At 44.2% G+C, this 22,626-nt stretch overlaps 1 protein-coding gene across 1 annotated transcript in view; it reads right to left on the bottom strand.

Moving 5' to 3' along the window:
• MYO1D (myosin ID) overlaps window positions 1-22,626 on the bottom strand; it is a 357,348-nt gene that overhangs the window by 52,384 nt on the left and 282,338 nt on the right. The gene's annotated exons all lie outside the window — the stretch shown is intronic.

Genomic DNA, 22,626 nt, shown 5'->3' with positions numbered 1-22,626 from the left:
TATCCTGAAAGCGCCACCTTATCATAGGAGGGAAATCTTTTTGGCAAATATGCCTGGGACACATCCAGCTGTACTCTTCCTCCATGTCACACACACACACACCCACGCATCTAAGAGGCTTAGGGATGCATGTGGTTTTTTCCCCAGCAGTCTTACCTCCATAATTATGTTTGACCTAGACTAACATTAACATATTTTGCTCTTCCTGAGCAAGCAGCAATCAGCATGAGGTTCCACCTTCCTTGGATCATAGCCCATCATCCTTTCTCTCTCTTTCTCTCCCCCCATTCCCACCAGCATAAAAGCCCTGGCACAGGAACTCTTGTCTGTCTTGCTGACTCTCTGGTATAGTGCCTGGCATATTGTTGGTACTCAATAAACATTTCCTGGGTGAGCTGAAGAAATACTTTCAGTCTCTCCTAGAAGCTCTCTGCTTTTTCCTCAGCCTAAAAGCTTGTACAAGTCTCCTCATTAAGTAAAAGACCAAAAAAGTCCACCGTTCTCTTCTCCCCACAAGCCATGAAATACCCGCCAATTAAACCACCCATAATGTCAGTGCCCTTGTAGCTCCTGTCTTCTCTCCCATCACACCTTATAGCCAAGCTTCTTAAGAGAGTGGTGGTGGTGGTTTAGTCACGACGTCCTGTCAGACTCTTTGTGACCCCAGACTGTAGCCCCCAGGCTCCTCTATCCACGGGATTTCCCAGGCAGGAATACTGGACTGGGGTGCTATTTCTGTCTCCAGGTGATCTTCCTGACCCAGGGATTGAACCCGTGTCTCCTCCGTTGGCAGGAAGGTTCTTTACCACAGAACCACAGGGAAGCCCCCTCTTAAGAGATCAGTTTCTGTGTATACCATCTTTACTTCTGTAGTGTTCATTCTTTAACAGTATTCTTCTGCAATCCATTTCCCTCCCTCCCTTTCATCTATCCACCTACCCTTTTCCTCCCATCTTTCTTTTTCTCTGCTTCTGTAAATATATATCAATGCCTGCAATGTACTAGGTACTGCACTGGGAATATGTATTGAAAAAGACAGAATCTCCAAAGTGGAAGTGCTCTTGATCTGTGCGAGAAACAGGTGTGTCAACTTGAGAGTCTTAAACTGGGGTCCAACTCCCCTGGCTGTGCAGGAGTGTGCTATACTAAGTGACAACCTGGAACAAACCCAGCGCGTATACAGATGACAAGGAGCCCCATGGGAGAAACTGCTGAATTTCATTTAAAAAAGGTAGATGAGAACAATGGATATACAAAGTTTTGTTTTTTCCCTGGCAAATTGGCAAGTGAAATCCAGTGCCAAGTGAGTAACTTGGTACAGGAGGCGTGTGGATAGTTGTCTGTAAGAGTGTAAAATGCCATAAGCATTAGAGAGCTAATCTAGACAAATGTATGAAAAGCCTTGAAGAATGTATACGCATTGGCCCTACAATTCCACTTCTAGGAATTCCTAAGGAAGCAATCATGGATATAAATAAATACACCTCTCCAGCTGCAGTCCATGGGGTTGCTGAGAGTCGGATACGACTGAGCGTCTTCACTTTCACTTTTCACTTTCATGCATTGGAGAAGGAAATGGCACCCCAATCCAGCGTTCTTGCCTGGAGAATCCCAGGGACGGGGGAGCCTCGTGGGCTGCCGTCTATGGGGTCGCACAGAGTCGGACACGACTGAAGTGACTTAGCAGCAGCAGCAGCAAGGACACTTAGAGAAGCCTTAAGGGAAGCCTGGCATGTTTCAGTCGACGGGGTTACAAAGCATCAGATACGACTGAGCGACTGAACAACAACTAAAGACAATTATCATCGCGTTGCTTATAGTACTAAAAACTGCGAACATTCTAGATGCTCAACAGTTAAGGGTTGACAATGAAACAATATACAGAAATAAGTTTTGGTTCATTTTCAGCATGAAATAACATACAGGTATGCAAAGTTGTGCTGGAGAAGAATACTGAGTGACCTAGGAAGACATTTTCAGAATGTTTGCTCTGCATCCTTAAGGGAAATAGCAATTATAAAACAGAATGTATTAAAAAAAAAATCTCATTTTTGGAAAACTGTATCAGAATGCAAAAGAAGATACGGAAATGTTAACAATAGTTTGCATGTGCGCCTACAGATTTTTTTCTTTAGTGTCTTTGTGTACATTTCCCCAAATTTCCTCATAAAGAGTTACTTTTGTTATCAGAAAAAGTATTTTTAACTAGAGACACAAAAATTCCCTTCTGTTTTGGCTGCCTGTTGTCTACTGGATGAAACCCAAATCCCTTTGCCTGATAAGCGAGGGCTGTCACAATCTGGCTGCTCCCCGGCAGTGTCCCAGCCTGCTCTTCCGGGCAGAGACCCATATTCAAGGCTCCCCAAGTCACATGCTTATCCATCAACAAGCTTTGTCTTTCTAAACCTTTGCCTGCACAGCCACGCCTCTCCTTTCCAGCATGCTCAAAGGATTGCTGAACTCCTCATCCTTCTAAATGGCCTGCCTCTCCAGTTCCTGATCTTCTCACAACTCCACAAGCGTTGGCACCAAAGTCTTTTCTGCCTCAGGGCCTTTGCACCTACCATTTTCCTGCCTGGCTTTGTCTTTACACGACCAGCTCCTTTCCATCTTTCAAACCTTAAATGTCACCCCTGGGGATTTTCCTCGTGGTCCAGTGATTAAGAATCTGCCTGCAATGCGAGAGACCCAGGTTCGATCCCTGGGTTGGGGAGATTCCCTGGAGAAGGGAATGGCTACCCACTCCAGTATTCTTGCCTGGAGAATCCCATAGATAGAGGAGCCTGGTGGGCTACAGTCCATGGGGTTACAAAGAGTCAGATAAGACTGAGTGGCTAACACTTCTGCAATGCAGGGGCCTCGGGTTTGATCCCTGGTTGAGGAATAAGATCTCCCACGCCGAGGAGCAACTAAGCTGATGTGCCACAGTAGTTGTGGCATGCTCCTGGAGATCCTGCGCCACAACAAGAGAGTCCACGTGCCACAACTAAAGGCTCCAAGTGACGTAACCAAGACCTGATGCAGCCAAATAAATGGCTAAGTATTGAAAAAAGATGTCACCTCTGCACTTGGCTTTTTCTGACCACTCCATCCAAAATAGGTCACCTCCTTTAATTCTCTGTCTCAGAGCCCTGTTATTCCTCCTTAGCACTTGCTAGAGTAGAGAACTATTTTTATTCACTTGTTCACTCATTTTAGGGGGATTGCCCCACTTGAGTATAAGCTCCAGGAAGACAGGGGCTATGATCTGACCTGAGGCCTCACACCTGGTAGAACAAAGATCTTTCTGGAATGGACAGACAATGGGAAGGCCAGATGTTCTATATGCATTCCTCTGTCTTCCTGTGGGATGCTGTATGTTCATCTCCACCAACCTTTCCCTATCTGTATCTTTTTTATTTATTTGGCTGCACAGCTTGTGAGATCTTAATTCCCCAACCAGGGATTGAATCTGGGCATATGGCAGTGAAAATGGGGAATCTTAACCACAGGGCCACCAGGAAATTTTCTTTCTATCTGTATTTTTGAAACCACTAATGCAGTTGTTCCTAACAGACCCTGAAATGGACTGCAGGTACTCTGAGATGGAGACTGGATGCAGGGTCAAGGTCCTGTCGCACACTGCAGGTGCTCAACAAGCGTGTGCTCCGAATGAATGGAGGAGGGGCTCCCAGTGGATGGAGGAAACCATTCTTGGGCTGAGCAGTTGCTGCAACTCACACACATGATGAGACACTGCCCACATAAGTCTTACACTTTGGGTGGACACAGGGTTTGTGGTGAAAAAAAGTTTTAACTACATTTTATGAAGAATTCTGAAAGTGAAAGTCACTCAGGCGTGTCTGACTCTTTGTGACCCCATGGACTATACAGTCCATGGGATTCTCCAGGCCAGAATACTGGAGTGGGTAGCCGTTCCCTTCTCCAAGGGATCTTCCCAACCCAGGGATCGAACTGGGGTTTCCTGCATTGTAGGTGGATTCTTTACCAACTGAGCAATGAGGGAAGCCCAATGGAGAATTTTAGCAACTAGTTAGGTAACAATTAATTCTTGAGCTTCAAAAAAAATGAACAACAGAAAATTATAAGATGCTAATGAAAGAAATCAAAGATGACATAAACAGATGGAGAGATATTCCATGTTCCTGGGTAGGAAGAATCAATATTGTGAAAATGACTATATTACCAAATGCTATCTACAGATTCAGTGTGATCCCTATCAAATTACCAATGGCATTTTTCACAGAACTAGAACAGAAAATTTCACAATTCATATGGAAACACAAAAGACCCCAAATAGCCAAAGCAGTCTTGAGAAAGAAGAATGGAGCTGGAGGAATCAACCTTCCTGACTTCAGATTATACTACAAAGCTACCATCATCAAGGCAATATGGTACTGGCACAAAAACAGAAGTATAGACCAATGGAATAAGATAGAAAGCCCAGAGATAAACCCATGCACCTATGGGTACCTAATTTTTGACAAAGGAGGCAAGAATATACAATGGGGCAAAGACAGCCTCTTCATTAACGGTGCTGGGAAAAGTGGACAGCTACATGGAGAAGGAAATGGCAACCCACTCCAGTACTCTTGCCTGGAAAATCCCATGGATGGAGGAGCTTGGTGCAGGCTACTGTCCATGAGGTCGCAAAGAGTCAGGCACAACTGAGCGACTTCACTTTCACTTTCACATGTAAAAGAATGAAATTAGAACACTTCCTAACACCACACACAAAGATAAACTCAAAATGGATTAAAGACCTAAATGTAAGACCAGAAACTATAAAACACTTAGAGGAAAAGAAAACATAGGCAGAACACTCAATGACATAAATCAAAGCAAGATTCTCTATGACCCACCTTCTACAGTAACGGAAATAAAACCAAAAGTAAACAAGTGGGAACTGATTAAACTTAAAAGCTTTTGCACAGCAAAGGAAACTATAAACAAGGTGAAAAGACAACCCCCCAAATGGGAGAAAATGATAGCAAATGAAACAACAGACAAAAGATTAATTTCCAAAATATACAAGCAGCTCATACAACTCAATGCTAGAAAAATAAACAACCCAATCAAAACGTGGGAAAAAGACCTAAACAGACATTTCTCCAAAGAAGACATACAGATGGCTAACAAACACATGAAAAGATGCTCAACATTGCTCATTATTAGAGAAATGCAAATCAAAACCACAATGAGATACCACCTCACATCGGTCAGAATGGCCATTCTCAAAAAGTCTACAAACAATGCCTGCTGGAGAGGGCGTGGAGAAAAGGGAACGCTCTTGCACTGCTGGTGGGGATGTAAACTGGTACAGTCACTATGGAAGACGGTATGGAGATTCCTTAAAAAACTTGGAATAAAACCACCATATGACCCAGCAATCCCACTCCTAGGCATACACCCTGAGGAAACCAGAACTGAAAAAGACACATGTATCCCATTGTCCATTGCAGCACTATTTACAATAGCTAGAACATGGAAGCAACCTAGATGCCCATTGACAGATGAATGGATATAGAAGTTGTGGTACATATACACAATGGAATATTACTCAGCCATAAAAGGAACACATTTGAGTCAGTTCTGATGAGGTAGATGAACCTAGAACCTATTATACAGAGTGAAGCGAGTCAGAAAGAGAAAGATAAATATCGTATTCTAATGCACATATACGGAATCTAGAAAAATGGTACTGAAGAATTTATTTACAGGGCAGCAATGGAGAAACAGACATAGAGAATAGGTTTATGGACATGAGGAGAGGGGAGGAGAGGGTGAGATATAAGAGTAACATGGAAACTTACATTATCCTATGTAAAATAGATAGGCATTGGGAATTTGCTGTATGGCTTAGGAAACTCAAACAGCGGCTCTGTATCAACCTAGAGGGGTGGGTTGGGGAGGGAGACGGGAGGGAGGTTCAAAAGGGAGGGGATATATGTATACCTATGGCTGAGGCATGTTGAGGTTTGACAGAAAACAACCAAATTCTGTAAAGCAATTATCCTTCAATAAAAAAATGTATATGTTTAATTTTTAAATGAAAACAGGCTACTATACTAAATAAAGTTCTTACTTGACTACAAAAAAAAATGAACAACAGCAAATCTAACACTGATGATAGAACTATAAGAAAAGAGAAATATCATAGTGCCTTTGGGTCTGTCAAAAAGTGAAGAATATATTTATTAATCTAAGAAATTATAGGCTCCTTGTGTGGAACCCATAAATTGATGTTTGTTTTACAATGTTCTCCCAGAGAAACATTACAAATAATGCAGGGCATTACAGACAAATAATGCAGGGCACTCACCCCAATTAAGGCAGCTTAAGAGTGAGATGGTTTAGAACTTCCTAGCAGTCTAGTGGTTAAGACTCTGCACTTCCAATGCAAAGGGCGTGGGTTCAATCCCTGGTTGGGGAACTAAGATCCCATATGCTGTATGGCCAAATAAATAAATAAAGTAACTGCTGGATACTTTTAAAAAAAAAAAAAAGGTGAGATGGTCTAATTGAAGTATGCTGAATGTAGAGATGATCCATGACTTGTGGGAGAAAACATTAAATCTGACTAGTGCAGTTATTACTCAGTGAAAAAATGCGAGCCTTTCAATTTGGAAGCCTCAGTCTCTCTTTGTGAAAGTGGTCAAACTGGATGGGTCCTGAGATACTGTGTTGTTAGGGGTCAGTCAAGTTTCTCTCTAAAGGGCCAGAGAGTGACTATTTCAGCTCTGTGGGCCAAACTGTACTGCAACCACTCAACCTGGCTGCTGCTATGTGGATGTAAATGGACAGTCGGTGTTCCCACACAGTTTTATTTGTGGACGATGGAGTTGAATTTTATATAAACATCAGGTATCATGAAATGTTATCCTTCTTTTTGATGTTTTCCACTAATTGCTTAAAAAAATGCAAACCCACCTAGGTGGTGGGCCAGGTTTGGCCCACGGGCCACTGTTTGCTGACCCCTGGGCTGGTTTATGACAGTTTATCTTCAAGGGCAGTAGTGGGACAGTGAAGAGACGTGCTCTCAGAGGCAGAGCCTTGATCTCTGAAGGGTAAACTCTGGACTTCCCTGGTGTGCAGGAGCTGAGATTCTGCACTCCCAAAGCACGGGGCCTGGGTTCAATCCCTGGTCAGGGAATTAGATAACGTATACTGCAACCAAGACTTGGTGCAGCTGAATAAATAAAAGTAAGTATTAAAAAGCTAGGAAAGATTGAGGAAGGAGATAGTGAAGGACAGGAAGCCTGGCACGCTGCAGTCCATGGGGTCACAAGAGTTGGACATGACTTAGTGACTGAACAAGAGCAACGAAAAACTCCACAAAGAGTACATTCCAACACTTGAGCATCAAGGCCCAACAGAAACAGCTTATTTCTGAGACCAGAAAACAATGTCGGGTGCTGGATGGTGAACAGTCAGTTTAAGACGAGGGGGAAAGATTTCATTCTTGGAAGCGAAGCGTGGTCTTTGAAGTTTGATTAAAAGCGTTTCGTTCACACTTTATGGGAGCACATTATATTAGCACCTTTCACTGCAGGATCAACGGAAAAGAAGTAACGTGCCGCCATCCTCACGCGGCTGCACCTGTGGCTGGAAAAGGCCAACGAACTGCTCTCCACTCAAGGGCTCGCTGTCAGAGGATGCAACTTCTGACAATAAGAGAGCCCAGAAACGTCCTTCTTTTCATCCAAAAAAGGCTCCCTCCACACTTCTGACCAGTTTGGTTATAGAATGCATTCCCAGGGAGATGAGAGGAGATGGAGGTCATGTCCAAGGTCTCTTCTGCCCTCTCATTTCCTGTTCTAAAGTGTGCTTCCATTCCAAACAGTTTACTCCTGCTCTGAATAATCTGGGTGCCTCGCATAGGAGAGGCAGCAGCACCTAAGGGTACAAGATGCTGGGGGTGCTTGTCTATTACGAATTAGCTGTGATCTGGGGCAAATTCCTCAACCTCTCTCTGCTTCAGTTTCTTCAGCTATAAAAGGAGGATAATCAGTGCACCCACCTTCTAGAGCAGTGAGGTGTGTGTGTGTTAGTGCCTGTATGGGGCTTTGAATGGAGTCTAGCATGGAGTAAGGACTGGATGAGTGTTGACTATTTTTATTATCTTCTGTCCTATCAAGAAGCCCAGAATGTGTGCTCATGTGTGTACTTTCACACACACACACACACACACACACACACACACACACACACACACACACACACACAATTTGATCCTCAGCTGGCCAGGTATCACTCGCTTTTCACAAGGAATAAACTGGGGTTTAGTGGCTCAAGGCCACTCAGCTATGAATCTTCTTTTGATTATGAACCAAATGGTCCTTCAAAGGCTTTTAAATTATTGAATGTGATCTTCAATTTCCTGCCCTTTGCCTGTTGTGGAAGCTCCTTAAAGAAAAAGTTGTATAAAAAAGTGTTTAAAAAAAAAATCCACCTACTTGTAATCTATATGCAATAGAGGGTCTTAATTGTTGGATGTTAAGTTTATTTTTCTCATATGCTTTATGATCATTACCTTTTTAAAATCATATTTTATTATTTCCATCCCTAATATTCCTTCTCTCTTAAATGTCTCTTTTATTGATCACCTACCATCGATTTCTTGAAATGTACAAAAAAAACTATGTTCGTTCCCAGCCACAGACCTTTAAGTATTTCTTGACCTTTCAGCTTCACCTTCTCTATTTATCACTGCTATGCATGTAATGACAGGGTAGTTATCCCATAGTAACCCTCATTTAACTGCAAAAGAATGGTTGTGGCAAACTGAGCATGTAAAATGTAAACTCTTTGCTCAGTCATGTCCAATGCTTTGCAACCCCATGGACTGTAGCCCACCAGGCTCCTCTGTCCATGGAATTCACGAGGCAAGAATACTGGAGTGGGTTGCCATTCCCTTCTCCAGGGGATCTCCCTGCCCAGGGATTGAACTGAGGTCTCCTGCACTGCAGGCAGATTCTTTACCATCTGAGCCACCTGGGGACCCGTAAGCAAAAGAATGTTCTTGGAAAACTGAATATGCTTGCTGTTAAAAAAGTAAACTATTCTGGGAAAGCCTAATTCCTCCTAAAGCATAAGCTGCTGTTTAGTCACTAAGTGGTGGCTGTTTCTGACCCCATGGGCTGCAGCATGCCAGGCTTCCCTGTCCCTCACCATCTCCTGGAGCTTGCTCAAACTCATGTCCACTGACTCGGTGATGCCAGCCAACCATCTCATCCTGTCACCCCCTTCTCCTCCTGTGTATAAGTACAATATCTAATTCATATGGTCATGGTAGGTCAGCAGAGATACCGTTTCAAGTTTATAAGGGCTGCTGAGACAAAGGCAACCCAGATAAGTAGTATTCCTGGAAACTTGCTGCAAGAAAAATGTGTACGTTAAGGAGTCTTTGAATTAAAAAGAACTGTTAATACCCAGAAACAACTAAAATAAATGATCCATGATATAAAAACTTTCATACCAAAGTTGAAACTCTGATTCTCAAGATTAGTTGGTGAATCATTCAGAGAAAGTTATGTTTTTGAAGATTTTTACAAGCAAACTAACAACATTTATTACTGTCACTGACTCAGTCCTCGGAGAAGGCAATGGCACCCCACTCCAGTACTCTTGCCTGGAAAATCCCATGGATGGAGGAGCCTGGTGGGCTGCGGTCCATGGGGTCGCTAGGAGTTGGACACGACTGAGCAACTTCACTTTCACTTTTCACTTTCCTGCATTGGAGAAGGAAATGGCAACCCACTCCAGTGTTCTTGCCTGGAGAATCCCAGGGACGGGGGAGCCTGGTGGGCTGCAGTCTGTGGGGTCGCACACGATTGAAGCGACTCAGCAGCAGCAGCAGCAACTCAGTCCTGGGCTTCCCAGGCGGTGCAGTGGTAAAGAATCCTCCTGCAGGAGATGCAGGAGACATGGGTTTGATCCCTGGATCAGGAAGATCTTCTGGAATAAGAAATGGCAACCTGCTCCAGTATCCTTGCCTGAAAAATTCCATCAACAGAGGAGGTTGGCAGGCTATAGTCCATGGGGTTGCACAAGAGTTGGACACAACTGAGCGACTGAGCGTTACAACTCAGTCCTCTTATACGTTCTGCACATTTTTTGCTTTCCTTTTTTCTTTTTTTAAATTCTAACATTCATACATGTTCATTGTAGAAAACGTGGAAAATGGAAGAAAGTATAAAGCAGGAGAAACAAAAATTTCCCCATAATACTACCTTGCCATCTCAGGAGAGAATGTTGGTTAATATTTTGACATGTTAACATAGTAACATTGATATTTTACATATCCTTCTAGTGATTAACTTTTGCCATAAAAGTTAAAATGATTTCTTACCATTTTCCCTTGACTGTCATTGAAATAAAGCTAGAAAGCATAAAAAAATTGAAAGAAGAAAGAACAGAATCACTTAGCATTAACCATTTTGGTATATTTCCTTCAACTCCTTTTTATGTCTGTATTTTTTTCAAAGTTGTGATTACAACTGGATATATTTCATATTTAAAAATCTTATATCTTAAGCACTTTCTTTTGACATCAAAAAGTTTGTAAAGATAACTTTTAGTGGCTGTAAAAAATTTCATCATAAGTCTTTACTTGTTCAGATATTCTTTCAAGGTTTTGGCTGTTTACAGTTTTCACTGTTTATAGATAACTGCTATATACATCTTTAAGTGTAGATTTTTGTCCACATTTCTAATTACTTTCTGAGGATATATGTGTTGAAAGGAGACTGTTAGGACAAAGAATATGAGCATTACAAAATCAGTAATGTTATTTTTTCCTCTCTGACTCTAAATGCATGATATAACCCTTGAAATAAGTCCTATAATATTAAAAACTAAATTATATTTCCTTTCATCCCTTTTAAGGGCAGGAGGCTTTTCACGGCTTTTGATTCATGCTTGCAAATGGTTTTCCACATCTGTATCAATTACCTCTCTCATTAGCAATAAACCAGTGCAGAATCTTACTGCATTCTCACTAGTGAAGAACGTTATCCTTAAAAGAAACTCCACTGTGGGAGGTGGGAGGAAGGTTCAAGAGGGAGGGGACACACATATACCTGTAGCTGATTCATGTTCATGCTTGGCGGAAACCAACACAATATTGTAAAGCCATTATCCTTCCATTAAAAATAAATAAAAAAATAGATTCAAATAAAAATATCCAAACAAACAAACTCCACTGACTTGAAGGGAAAAGCAGTATCTTATTGTTTTGTTGATACCTTTGATTATTAATGAAGACATTTTTTCAAATGTGTGTCATTTGGGGTATCTTGTTTTGGGTGAATTTTCTTAACTATCATAGGTATTTCTAAGTACACAGGTAGTGATTAGTGGTGTGTGTGCTCGGTCGCTAAGTCACGTCTGATTCTTTATGACCCCGTGGAGTGTAGCCCATCAGGCTCCTCTGTCCAGGGGATTTCCCAGGCAAGAATACTGGAGTGGGTTGCCAATTCCTCCTCCAGGGGATCTTCCAAACCCAGGGATTGAACCTGCCTCTCCTGCATTGGCAGGTGGATTCTTTACTGCTGAGCCACCTGGGAAGCCCACTGATTAGTAGAGGATGATGTTCATCTAAGACTCATAAGTATGTACCTTAGCCAACACATCTGGGTACCAGCAGGAACCATTTCACACTAAGAGTCAGGAGAGTGAAGCGCTGCTTCACCCACGAGGAAAGCCATGCAGGTCTGTGTCCTCTCCCTCCACCGCAGGCCTGTCAGTCAGTCACACCTCAAACTACTGTATCTCAGTTTAACATGAGCTCCTAAGTATCTGATGTAATGTATCTGATTTTTTTTTTTAAACCCTTCCTGGTATGATGTTATTTTGGTTTACTACCATTCTTGCTGGACTAAAAAGACTACGTGGGAATATAAAAGTAGCGGAAGCTGGTAAGATATATCCACAATTGATTAAAATCTGTTTTGCTTAACTTTATCTGTCAGCATCTGCAAATCAAATTTCCCCCGTAACCACAGTGGCTTCCCACGACAACGTGGGGTTCTGGGCGCTGTAGCTCTAGTGTGGAGGTTGCGAGCAGAGCCTAGGCACCCAAGGAGTGGAAACTCATGCCCCTGCGTTTGCTGTCCCTTCAAAATTGGGTCAATTTTGGGTCAACTGTTCCTGGGAAGGTAACTGTCCGTGAGCAGGTAGGTTTTTCTTATGCTTGCTCTGAAGTGTCTAATTACTCACACAAATCTGGATCTGACATCAGCTTCCTTCAGTGTCACTTAGGAAAATCTCGGTCAGCATGTGGGTCCCTTTCCTTTCTAAGCCGACACCCTATACTTAGCAATGATTGTTAAGTGGCCCTGTAACTGGGGCTGCGGTGCAGCGTACAATCCAGGGTGAATTCCTCTAACAAGAGCCTATCTTTCTTCTGCCTCTTCTCTCCTTTGATGTTTATTTGGTGCTTCCGGTGCTGGGCAGTGGATGACTCAGATGTTCACAGGACACATCCTCTGCTCTTAGGGAGCTTACAGTTTAATGGGGGAGAGAGACGAAGAGCACAGATTAACTAGAAAATGAAGGGAAGGTAATGGTGACCACAGAGATAACAAAAAAAGAGGCATGGAGCCCCCTCTAAGAACTTCACGCGAAGGAATCATCTGGGACTCCAGGTCATGTGACTTTTAAGGGGGAGGGTACAGAAGTAGATTCCAACAAGGCCCATCTACATGAAAATAAATTAAAAAACAGTATATTGAATTTTATTTATTTGGCTGTGCCAGGTCACAGCTGCGGCATGTGGCATCTTCAGCTGTGGCATGCGAACTCTTAGCTGTGTCCTGTGGCATCTAGTTCCCCAGCTAGGGATTGAACCCTGGCCCTCTGCATTGGGAGCCCCGAGTCTTAGCCACTGGACCACCAGGGAAGTCCCCGGTCTGCATCTTGTTGTCACGGTGACAAAGGGACTCTGTGGTCCTTCTAGAGACAACAGACCCCCTATTCTCACAATCACACAAACCACCATCACCTTTGTGACAGTGCTTGCGGTTGCATAATGTATGGAACTAAAAATAATGTCATCATCTAGGAAACATTGTCGTGTGCTAAATCTGTCCCTTAAAGAGACGGTTCTTCTCTGCAGCCACAGGAGGTATCCTGGCAGCACCAGCTTTCACAATGCAGTTCCCGCCGCTGTCTTTCTTAAACCTCACCTGCTGGATCCTGGAGCCCTGACCAGGGCGCAGCTGCTCAGACGGTCGAGTCTATTCAACCTTTAGCTCTCGGTCACCTGCTCTGTCACCTTGGCTCCTGAGAGCAGTTGCTCTTCATCTGGCCAGCAATGGTTTGGTGGCTGAGGACACATCTATTTGGGACCAAACTGAGCTAGAACGTGACCACCACCGAACACTGGCAAGGCAGGACTGTGTCACCAGTGGCGTCTGAACAGGGAGTCCAGCACCAAAGGCCAACTCCATGCACCTGTTTCAGAGTTTCTCATTACGATGAAATACATTCAGTGACGAGAAATAACATCTATGACTTCCCAGTCATTCACTACACAGTTTCTGAGCATCTGGTTCAGAGACACGGTCCTCCCCTTGTGGAACTCCTCACAACTTCCTGAAAGTGAAAGATGCTAATTAACGCATGCACACAAATCTATTATAATTGCGGTGTTGTGAAGGAAAAAAAAAATAGGGTCTTACTAGATGACATGAATACGAGGACTTAAGACTTGTCTGGGAAAGAGGTCATTTAACCTGAAACCTGTAAGATGCCCGAGGGTCCGTTCTCAGCAGAAGGTTGAACACTTGAGACATCTCCCAGATAGGTAGGGTGGGCCCCTTGCTTGAGGAGGTAACCATTGTTCCCAATTTACAATGGGGTTACATCCCGATAAACCCATCGTATGCTGAATATCTCAAAGCCAGAAATGCAATGAATACACCTGACCTACTGACATCCTGGCTGAACCGAGCCCATCTTCAACATGCTCAGAACACTTACATTCGCCTACAGCTGGGTAAAATCATGCAAATCAATGTTTGTTTTATCATAAAGCATTGGACAGCTCATGCAAGTGGTCAAAGACTGTACTAAAAGTGTGCAGCAGACTAGTCCTCTGGGTACAGCGTGGTCTTACATGTGTGTGTCGGTGGCTCACACTCCACATTCCCTGCTCCAGGGGATCTTCCCAACCCAGGAATTGAACCGGGGTCTCCTGCATTGCAGGTGGATTTTTCACCAGCTGAGCTACCAGGGAAGCCCTCGTACAGAGAAAAAAATGATAAGTCAAATGATGTTAAGTTGGGGACCACCTGTGAAAGTAAGTGGGTGTGACCCTGCAGGTGAGGAGGAGCAGAAGGTGCAGATGCTGGCCTTCTGGGGTGTTAATGGGACAAAACTACCGAGACAGCAGTTTCTGGCTGAGGGTAAGGGGACACTGTAAAGGGTAACAAGTGGCAGTAGGGGCAGAAGTTGATAAATCAACACATTACCGACCAGGGGATTTTTGCAAAAACTAACGCCTATGGCGTTAATATGTCTCTGGTCAATAATATGTTAAGAAATGAATGAAGGAGATAGATAATAAGGTCCTACTGTACAGCCCAGGGAAAACTATATTTAATATCCTGTGACAAACCATGATGGAAAAGAATATTAAAAAAAAGAGTGTAGGACTTCCCTGGTGGTCCAGTGGTTAGGACTCTGCGCTTCCAGTGCAGAGGATGTGAGTTTGATCCCTGGTTGGGGAACTAAGATCCCACATGCTACCTGGTATGGCCAAAAAATGGGGAAAAAAAGAATATAAAAATTACATACAATAAAACATGTTGTGTGTGTATGCATGCTAAGTCATTTCAGTCATGTCTGACTCTTTGCAACCCTTTGGACTGTAGCCTGCCAGGGTCCTCTGTCCATGGGATTCTCCAGGGAAGAATACTGGAGTGGGTTGCCATTTCCTCCTCCAGGGGATCTTCCCAACTCAGGGATGGAGCCCACATCTCCTGTGGCTCCTGCATTGCAGGTGGATTCTTTACCACTGAGCCACCTGGGAGCCTGCAGAACCTGTTATAAACAACTGAAAAAAAAAGAAGTGAAGAAGAAAGAAGAGGTATAATACATCCTAAGTAGAAGCAGTGTTAATTTTGCCCATGGCTGTACCCCTGGTGCAGAGGCTCAGCAAGTAATACGTGCACAAAAGTATTCGTTGGGTGGTGGCTGTATTGGGACAGAATCGATTCTGTAATAATCATGATGACAAGCAGAACAGACTCAGCCATCACTGACTGAGCACCTACTATGTGCCGCAGCTGTGCTCGGTGTTGGCTAGGCTAACCCCAATCTACCAACACGGGAAGCAGGTGTTGTGATCCTCACTCACGGATAAGGAACTATCAGGTATCAAGAGGTTAGGAAATGCACAGTGTCTCATCCAGAGAGGCGCTGAAATGCAGGCCAACGTCAGCCCAGAGCCTGAGCCCTTTCTGCCACATCACGCTGCTTTTCAAGCATGAACGTGTTCGTGAGTTGGGCTCCAGGCTCTTCCAGATGACTTGGCTGCTGCAGGGTCTCATGCTGTCACTGTGCTTAGTCACCCCATCCGAGCAGCCCCGTAGGAAGCATCCGTGCCCCGGATGTGGGCGATCACAGACGTCCACCTACAAGATGCATTTACCAAAAGTGCCTTATGCAATGAGGCTGTGCCAGGTTAGGTCAGGGGTACTAGCGAGGCCACTCCTTCAGGTTGGTCTCCAGATCCAATTAACTCAGCTCCGTGGCTTAGCGACACACCTCGGCCCGAGTCATCTGTCTCAGAGAAAACACCTGAGAAGTGTGGGTGGCTTCGCAAAACCTGTTTGCAAGACCAGGAAAGCCATTCAGAGCAATGTCACAATGCAGGCCAAGAACAGCTTCCTATGAAAAGATCATGCAACCTTCCTACCCAAACTTACATGATCAGAGCCCCTCTGCCTTGCAAAGACCTTTTCTCGAGTCTCAGGGCATTTCCTCCTCTAAGAATTTCTCAGAACCTTCTATCAAATATCTCTTTGATATTGTTTTTTTTTAAAAAAAAAAGACAGGTTGGGAGATACAAAGCTAATATAATTTCTGAAAATGACTAAAAATTTAAAAGACTGTTCACATTCAGAGTATCTATGCAGCTTTGATGCTGTTCAAACAACTATAACTGGAGACAGAGATGTTCTTAGAACCAGTATTTAGGCAAGCTTCGCTGGTGGCTCAGACAGTAAAGAATCTACCCGCAATACAGGAGACCTGGGTTTAGTCCCTGGGTCAGGAAGATCCCCTGGAGGAGGGCATGGCAACCTGCTCAAGTATTCTTGACTGGAGAATTCCATGGACAGAGGAGCCTGATGGGCTACAGTCCATGGGTCCCAAAGCGTTGGACGTGACCGAGTGACTTTCACTTTCACTAGGCAAGCTTATTGTTTGGAATATGATCAGGATGCAGTTAGCTTTCAAGGCAAGTGCTAAATTGTTGGCCAAAAGGTTCATTCAGGTTTTTCCATGACATCTTATGAATGAACTTTTGGGCCAGCCAAAGAGCTCTACATTCTCTTTCTCTGCTTCTAGTATCTTCCCTCTACAAACTGTCCTCCTCATGGCTGCTAGAGTTATCTTTCCAGAACACAAATCTGATTAGCTCACTGCTTTATATAACCTACTAATCCCGCTTGTGTTGTGTATATAAGTCAGGTGGTTTTGTGATGGATCATCTGTCTGGGACACTGTTTAGAGTTAAAAGAGGCAGGTCTATTAATTATTATGTCAGGGTAACAGCCATAAACTAAACTGTGACTGTCCCTGGCAAGCTATGAGCTCTGGTCAGCTCACAGAGAAGGTGGCTGGCAATCTGTCCCCACGAGATCAGGCTCTAAGAGGCACCTGCTCTTCCTGTGCTTTCTGGCTCCATACCTCGGCTGTTTCTGCTTTTCAGCTGGAGGGTGCTTCTAGACCAGCTAGGAGAACAGCTCCACATCCCCTCCAAGGCAGACTTAGAGGCTTCAACCTCTACACTTTCATGCACCTTTAACACCGTCCTCACTGGGGCATCAGCATGTGTTTGCGTTCATATTGTCCTTCAGGACCACAAGCTCCTCAAGGTCAGGGATTGAAGCATGTGTGTGGCTACCAGCAATGTATAGAAGGTGGTTTCTTGTGTCTTAAGAGCTCAGTAAATGTTCATTGATGGTAAATCAATCCCATGACTAGAGAATCTGAGTGCTTTTCAATTCCATACCCTGAGGTGACTGCCAATAAATGTTCATGACTACAGCCTCTTATTGCAGAGCCAATGGACTGTCCCGGTATCACAGAAAAACAGTATGACATGAGCAATTTGTTTTCTCCGTGGTGGAGACAGTAAGAGTTATTATTCACTTCTGTTGTTCATTGGGGATGGTGTTGCTCTGGGCCAAAAGGCTGCACCTGGGGAGGGTGATTCATCTCTGCGGTGTTCTGAGCTGTCTCAGGCCCAAAGGCACTCAGGTCTCTCGGACAGTAACTCGTGTGTGGCGCTCAGGCTGCAGACAGACTCTCTGTTGGTATCTTCTACAGCAAAGACTCCTGTGATGTTCCTGGGCAGTCCCTCCCGGTCTAACCTGTCTCTTTACAACCAGGAAACACCCAAGGGAAGCGAAAGGAAGTTTCTCAGACTGAGACCAAAAAATGCCACCTCCCTCTGGGTGAGCAATGGAGTGCACACCCAGTTAGGTGAATTCCCTGTCTCCGGAAGCAGGAATCTGGGAGGGATGAGCCATGACTGGTCAACGATTAGTATATTGAGCTAAATCTCAATTTCCAGTGACTTTATTGAGTTAGGAAGTAGACGCAGCTCCCTGGCCCTCCCACTATGACTGCTTTCCAGCTTTTGTTGATCTTGAGCATGGATAATTTGAATATATTAAAGAGCCAGAGAATAAGACCCATGAATAGAGAGACAGAAGATCAGATGACTATAGGAAAGTATCATAAGGTGAGTCACTAGATGGTGACATCTGTTCCCACAGTCCCTGAGCACAAGAAGAAATTGGAGTGTAGGACATTTGGGTTTAGAAAGAGGACCAAGTTTCCAGACGGATACTTAAGATCATTAAGTACATAACCAAAGGAGGTATGGAATAGATTTGACTGGAGGTCTTTAAAAACAGAGCCAATATTAAGCAGTCACGATGCATGCTGGTCAAACCTGAGCATTACCCAGAACTGGCTGGAATCTTTAGTGTTTCCACTAAAGTGTTTCCCAACATTACAGTGTCACGATCAATTGCCAGTGAGCAGAACCCCAAAGCAGAGGGACCTCAGGAAGTCATCTGATCTTCTCCTTGGCCAAAAAGTTTGGGGCGGTGCGGGGGGAGCTTCCCAGGTGGCTCAGTGGTAAAGAATCTGCCTGCCAATGCAGGAGCCACAGGAGACGCGGGTTCAATCCCTGGGTGAGGAAGATCCCCTGGAGGAGGAAATGGCAACCCACTCCAGTATTCTTGCCTGGAAAATCCCAGGGACAGAGGAGCCTGGTGTGCTACAGTCCATGGGGTTGCAAAGAGTCACACGTGACTGAATGAGCACAAAAAGTTCGTTCTGATTTTTGTAAGATGTTATGGAAAACCTGAACAAACTTTTTGGCCAACCTAATATTTGCAGTCTTTCAACATTTCGTCCATCCCCAACAGCCAAAAACTTGTCCTGGGACTTCCCTGGTGGTCCAGTGATTAAGAATCCATACTCCCAACGCAGGGGGATAGGGGTTCAATCCCTGGGTGAAGAATTAAGATCCCTTATGCCTAGGCCTTCCCAGGTGGCACTAGTTATAAAGAACCAAAGCAGGAGATGTAAGAGATGAGGGTTTGATCCCTGGATGGGGAGGATCCCCCGGAGAAAAAATGGCAAGCCACTCCAGGATTCTTGCCTGGAGAATTCCATGGACACAGGAGCCTGGCAGGCTGCAGTCCATGGGGTCAGAAAGAGTCGAACAAAACTGAAGTGACTTAGCATGCACCCAGACGCCTCAGGGCAACCTAAGCCCTTATACCCCAACTACAGACCCCACGTGCCACAGCTAGAAAGCAGCACGTGCTCCACAACCAACGGCCGGCACACTTCAGTGAAAGATCCTGCAGGCCACAACGGAGAACCAGAGCAGCCAAAAAGAAATGTTAAAAAAAAAAAAAAAATTGCCCTGATGCTTAGTCAGATTTTCTTGTAAGATGAGAATGAGATGGTTTCTTCCTACCAGCGGACACACACAGTAAGCCAAGGTAATCACATTGTTTAAGGCTCTTCTGACATTCCTTGTGGCTTCAAAGCTTCTGTGGGGAAGTCCCAGAAAATCTACCAGACTGGGTGAAATCCGAGTTTGACGAGATTACTCTGTGCACAGATGGATATTATAATGCCAAGCTTCGGGGTCTGAGGTATTACATTAAATATTAAGGGGTTAGGGATGGAAACCGGATGGAATCTAACCCAACATTCTTCCTAAAACACACAGCATCCCCCGGGTGTCCATCAACACCGCAACTATTCTCCCGTGGATATCAGCCCCCCACCCAGTGCGCGTGTCTACTGGGGAGGAGGCGGTGAGGGAAAGAAGTAACAGATGAGTGCTGAGCCCAGGCGATGGAAACGGTGGTCCCAGGGGGAGCAAGGGGTCTGCTCCCAAGGGGTCTTCTCAAGGGAGAAGGTGGTGGGGCCAGAGGAGAAGCAGAAGTCATAGCAATAAATAGGCTGAGAAGGTAGAAGGAAAAGTAAATAAAAACACATAGAGGAAAATTTCTTCGAATAGTAACTCAAGAAGCCTTAAAAGGGTCATTTTCCCATTCATGCTTGAGCAGGTCAGTCGGTGGAAAGTGTGTGCTCAGTCTGCTAGGCTGGAGGAGAAGCAGGAGAGAGGAGGCAGGTGGTGGGTAAAGAAACTCCCATTGATAGGTAAGGGGACAGCGAACTGACCACAAGTCTCCAGCAAAAATATGTCCTGGCAACCCTCCCTGTGACGCTGCTGTCCAGGGTCACTTTTTCAGCGTCTGTTCCTGTTGCTGGCCTCCTTCTGCCCCTTTGCACTGCTTCCTGTCTCAAGTCTTTCTTCTCTCCCTGGGACTCTCCATCCTATTAAGTTGGCCAAATAGCTGAGAAAAACTGCAAATTCTGGGAGGGGCTCAGATGGTTCTCTAGAAGGTGGTAGAGGACACGGAACAAGATTTACATTAGAATTAAGTCAGAATTGTCGAAACGCCTACACGTCAAGAAAGGAACAGACGACTAACCTTTTCTTTTGACACCTAGCAGCATACCCACCTTCTAGAATGCTTTAAAGTGGAAGATTCTTGCTGTAATTTTCGAGAAATAAGACTCTTAACTCCTCCTCCCTCCCCACTGTTCAGTTAATTTGGGGGAAATCAAAGAGTCCCTCCAAGCCATTTGCAGAGAATCTGATTTTGCTGAGGTCATTAAAAACATTACCCTTTTGTTCTTTAACAAAATAACCCACACAGAGGACTGGGGGAAAAACACAAACAAACCAACAGTCCCTTGACCCGCTGCTTCCTTTTTTCATGCTTGTTTTTTAAATTGCTTCCACTTTTAGTTCTTTGGTGGTGAGTTCCAATCACTAAAGACTACGCTTATAGTGTTCTTTCTTTATTTACCAATTTTGGATATTACCCATTGACTTCTTTTTATGACAGATCTGCATTTATATTACTAATAATCTCCTCTTGGGCTTCCCTGGTGGCTCAGATGGAAAAGAATCTGCTTGCAATGCAGAAGACTCGAGATCAATCGCTGGGTTGGGAAAATCCCCTGGAGAAGTGAATGGCTACCCACTCCAGTATTCTTGCCTGAAAAATCCCATGGACAGAGGAGCCTGGTGGGCTACAGTCCATGGGGTTGCAGAGTCAGACATAGCAACGAACACTCACAACCTCCTCTCGCCCCCTCATCTTTAACTTAATCAATACAGTTGTGCACTTTGGATTCTCTTTATTACATAAAATAATAGAGGCATCCTTTGTTCCATCAACGAGAAACCATATTTTTACTGTCCCCAGGATAGGTAAGGATCCTGGCACCTCTATCCTTTAGCATTTCTGCTTCTCTCCCAAATACTTGTACATCCTCAAGGTTGAGAATAGTTCTTTTGTAACATCTCCAACAATGGACTTTTTTTTTTTTTTGGCAGCAGGGCATGTGGGATTTTAGTTCCCTGACCAGAGATCGAACCCATGTTCCCTGCATTGGAAGTGCGGAGTCTTAACCACTGGACCACCAACAAAATCCTTTCAACAATGAACCCTTGTTTTTATCTCCAAAAGGTACTCCCATCCCAAACATCCCACCCTCAGTCAACTCTGCTCCACCTACCAGGTACTGCAGCCAGAAACGAATCCTCACCTGCCCTTTCACCCCACGTAAGTCCTGTCGTCGCTGCCTCCAAAGCACATTTCCACCCTCTCCACTGCTAAGACACTAGTGCAAGTCATCCCCTTCCCTCTCCAGGACCAGCTGCTCTTATCTTCCTGTAAATCTGTCCTCTACAAAAAAGCCAGACTGGTTTTTCTGAAATATAAATCAGATCACATCACATCACTCCTCTTCCTAAAAAGTGATCTCTCTTTCCAACCTCCTCACCATTGCCCGTAAGACCTTCAGTGATCTGATCTGGGGTATCTCAAACAGCCATGCTCTTAAACTCTCCCCCTCATCCACTCTGCTCCAGCTATCTTTTGACCGTCACAAACTGACTCCTGTTTTAGAGCCTTTGCCCTTCTGCTTGGTAACACCCTGCATCTTTTCCTTCTCATCTTTCAAATCCTAACTGGAGTGCTGCTCCTTCTGAGAGGCCTTGTGGGAGCAAAAACACCCTCTTACCCCTTGGTGTGCACTCATGTTATCTTGTTTATCTTCACGCTGTTCTAGACATCACCCTACTTTTATATGTTTATTGTTTACCCCCTGCTTCCAGAATGTGAGCACTGAAAGCTCTTTTGTTCACTGTATCATCTTCTAGAACAGGGCCTGGTACATGGAAGGCATTAAAAAAATACGGACTACGATCAGCTCAGTGTTCTGCAACATTGCTAAGGTTTCCATGCTTAGCAATTGCTTTGACTAAGAATAATTTCAAAAGTTGGAAATCAAGCAGTGTTTTATTATTGCAACCATGTAATTATTATTCACTACTTAAGTGATATCCCAAAATACATTCTCTCTTGAATGTTTTTTTTCCTCCTTGGAATTTATAATTGCCTTTTCTCTTCGTGGTTTAGCTTTTTTTTTTTTTTAATTAATTTTTATTGTAGTATAGTTGCTTGATCATGTTGGCTGTACAACAAAGTGAATCAGTTATATCCTTACATATATGCCCTCTTTTTTGGATTTCCTTCCTATTCAGGTCACCACAGAGCACTAAGAGTTTCCTGTGTTTACAGTAGGTCCTTGTTATTTGTTTTACGTATGTGCTCAGTTGTGTCTAACTCTTTGTGACCCCATGGATGGTAGCCCACCAGGCTCCTCTGTCCTTGGGATTTCCCAGGCAAGAATACTGGAATGGGTTGCCATTTCCTTCTCCAGGGGATCTTCCCGACCTAGAGATCAAACTTACATTTCCTGTGGCTCCTGCATTGCAGGGAG

The sequence above is a fragment of the Bos indicus genome, chromosome 19 (genome assembly GCF_029378745.1).
Source record: "Bos indicus isolate NIAB-ARS_2022 breed Sahiwal x Tharparkar chromosome 19, NIAB-ARS_B.indTharparkar_mat_pri_1.0, whole genome shotgun sequence".
Classification (NCBI taxonomy): domain Eukaryota; kingdom Metazoa; phylum Chordata; class Mammalia; order Artiodactyla; family Bovidae; genus Bos; species Bos indicus.
Note: the sequence above shows the minus strand (reverse complement) of the source record. Positions and strands in the feature narration are given on the sequence as shown.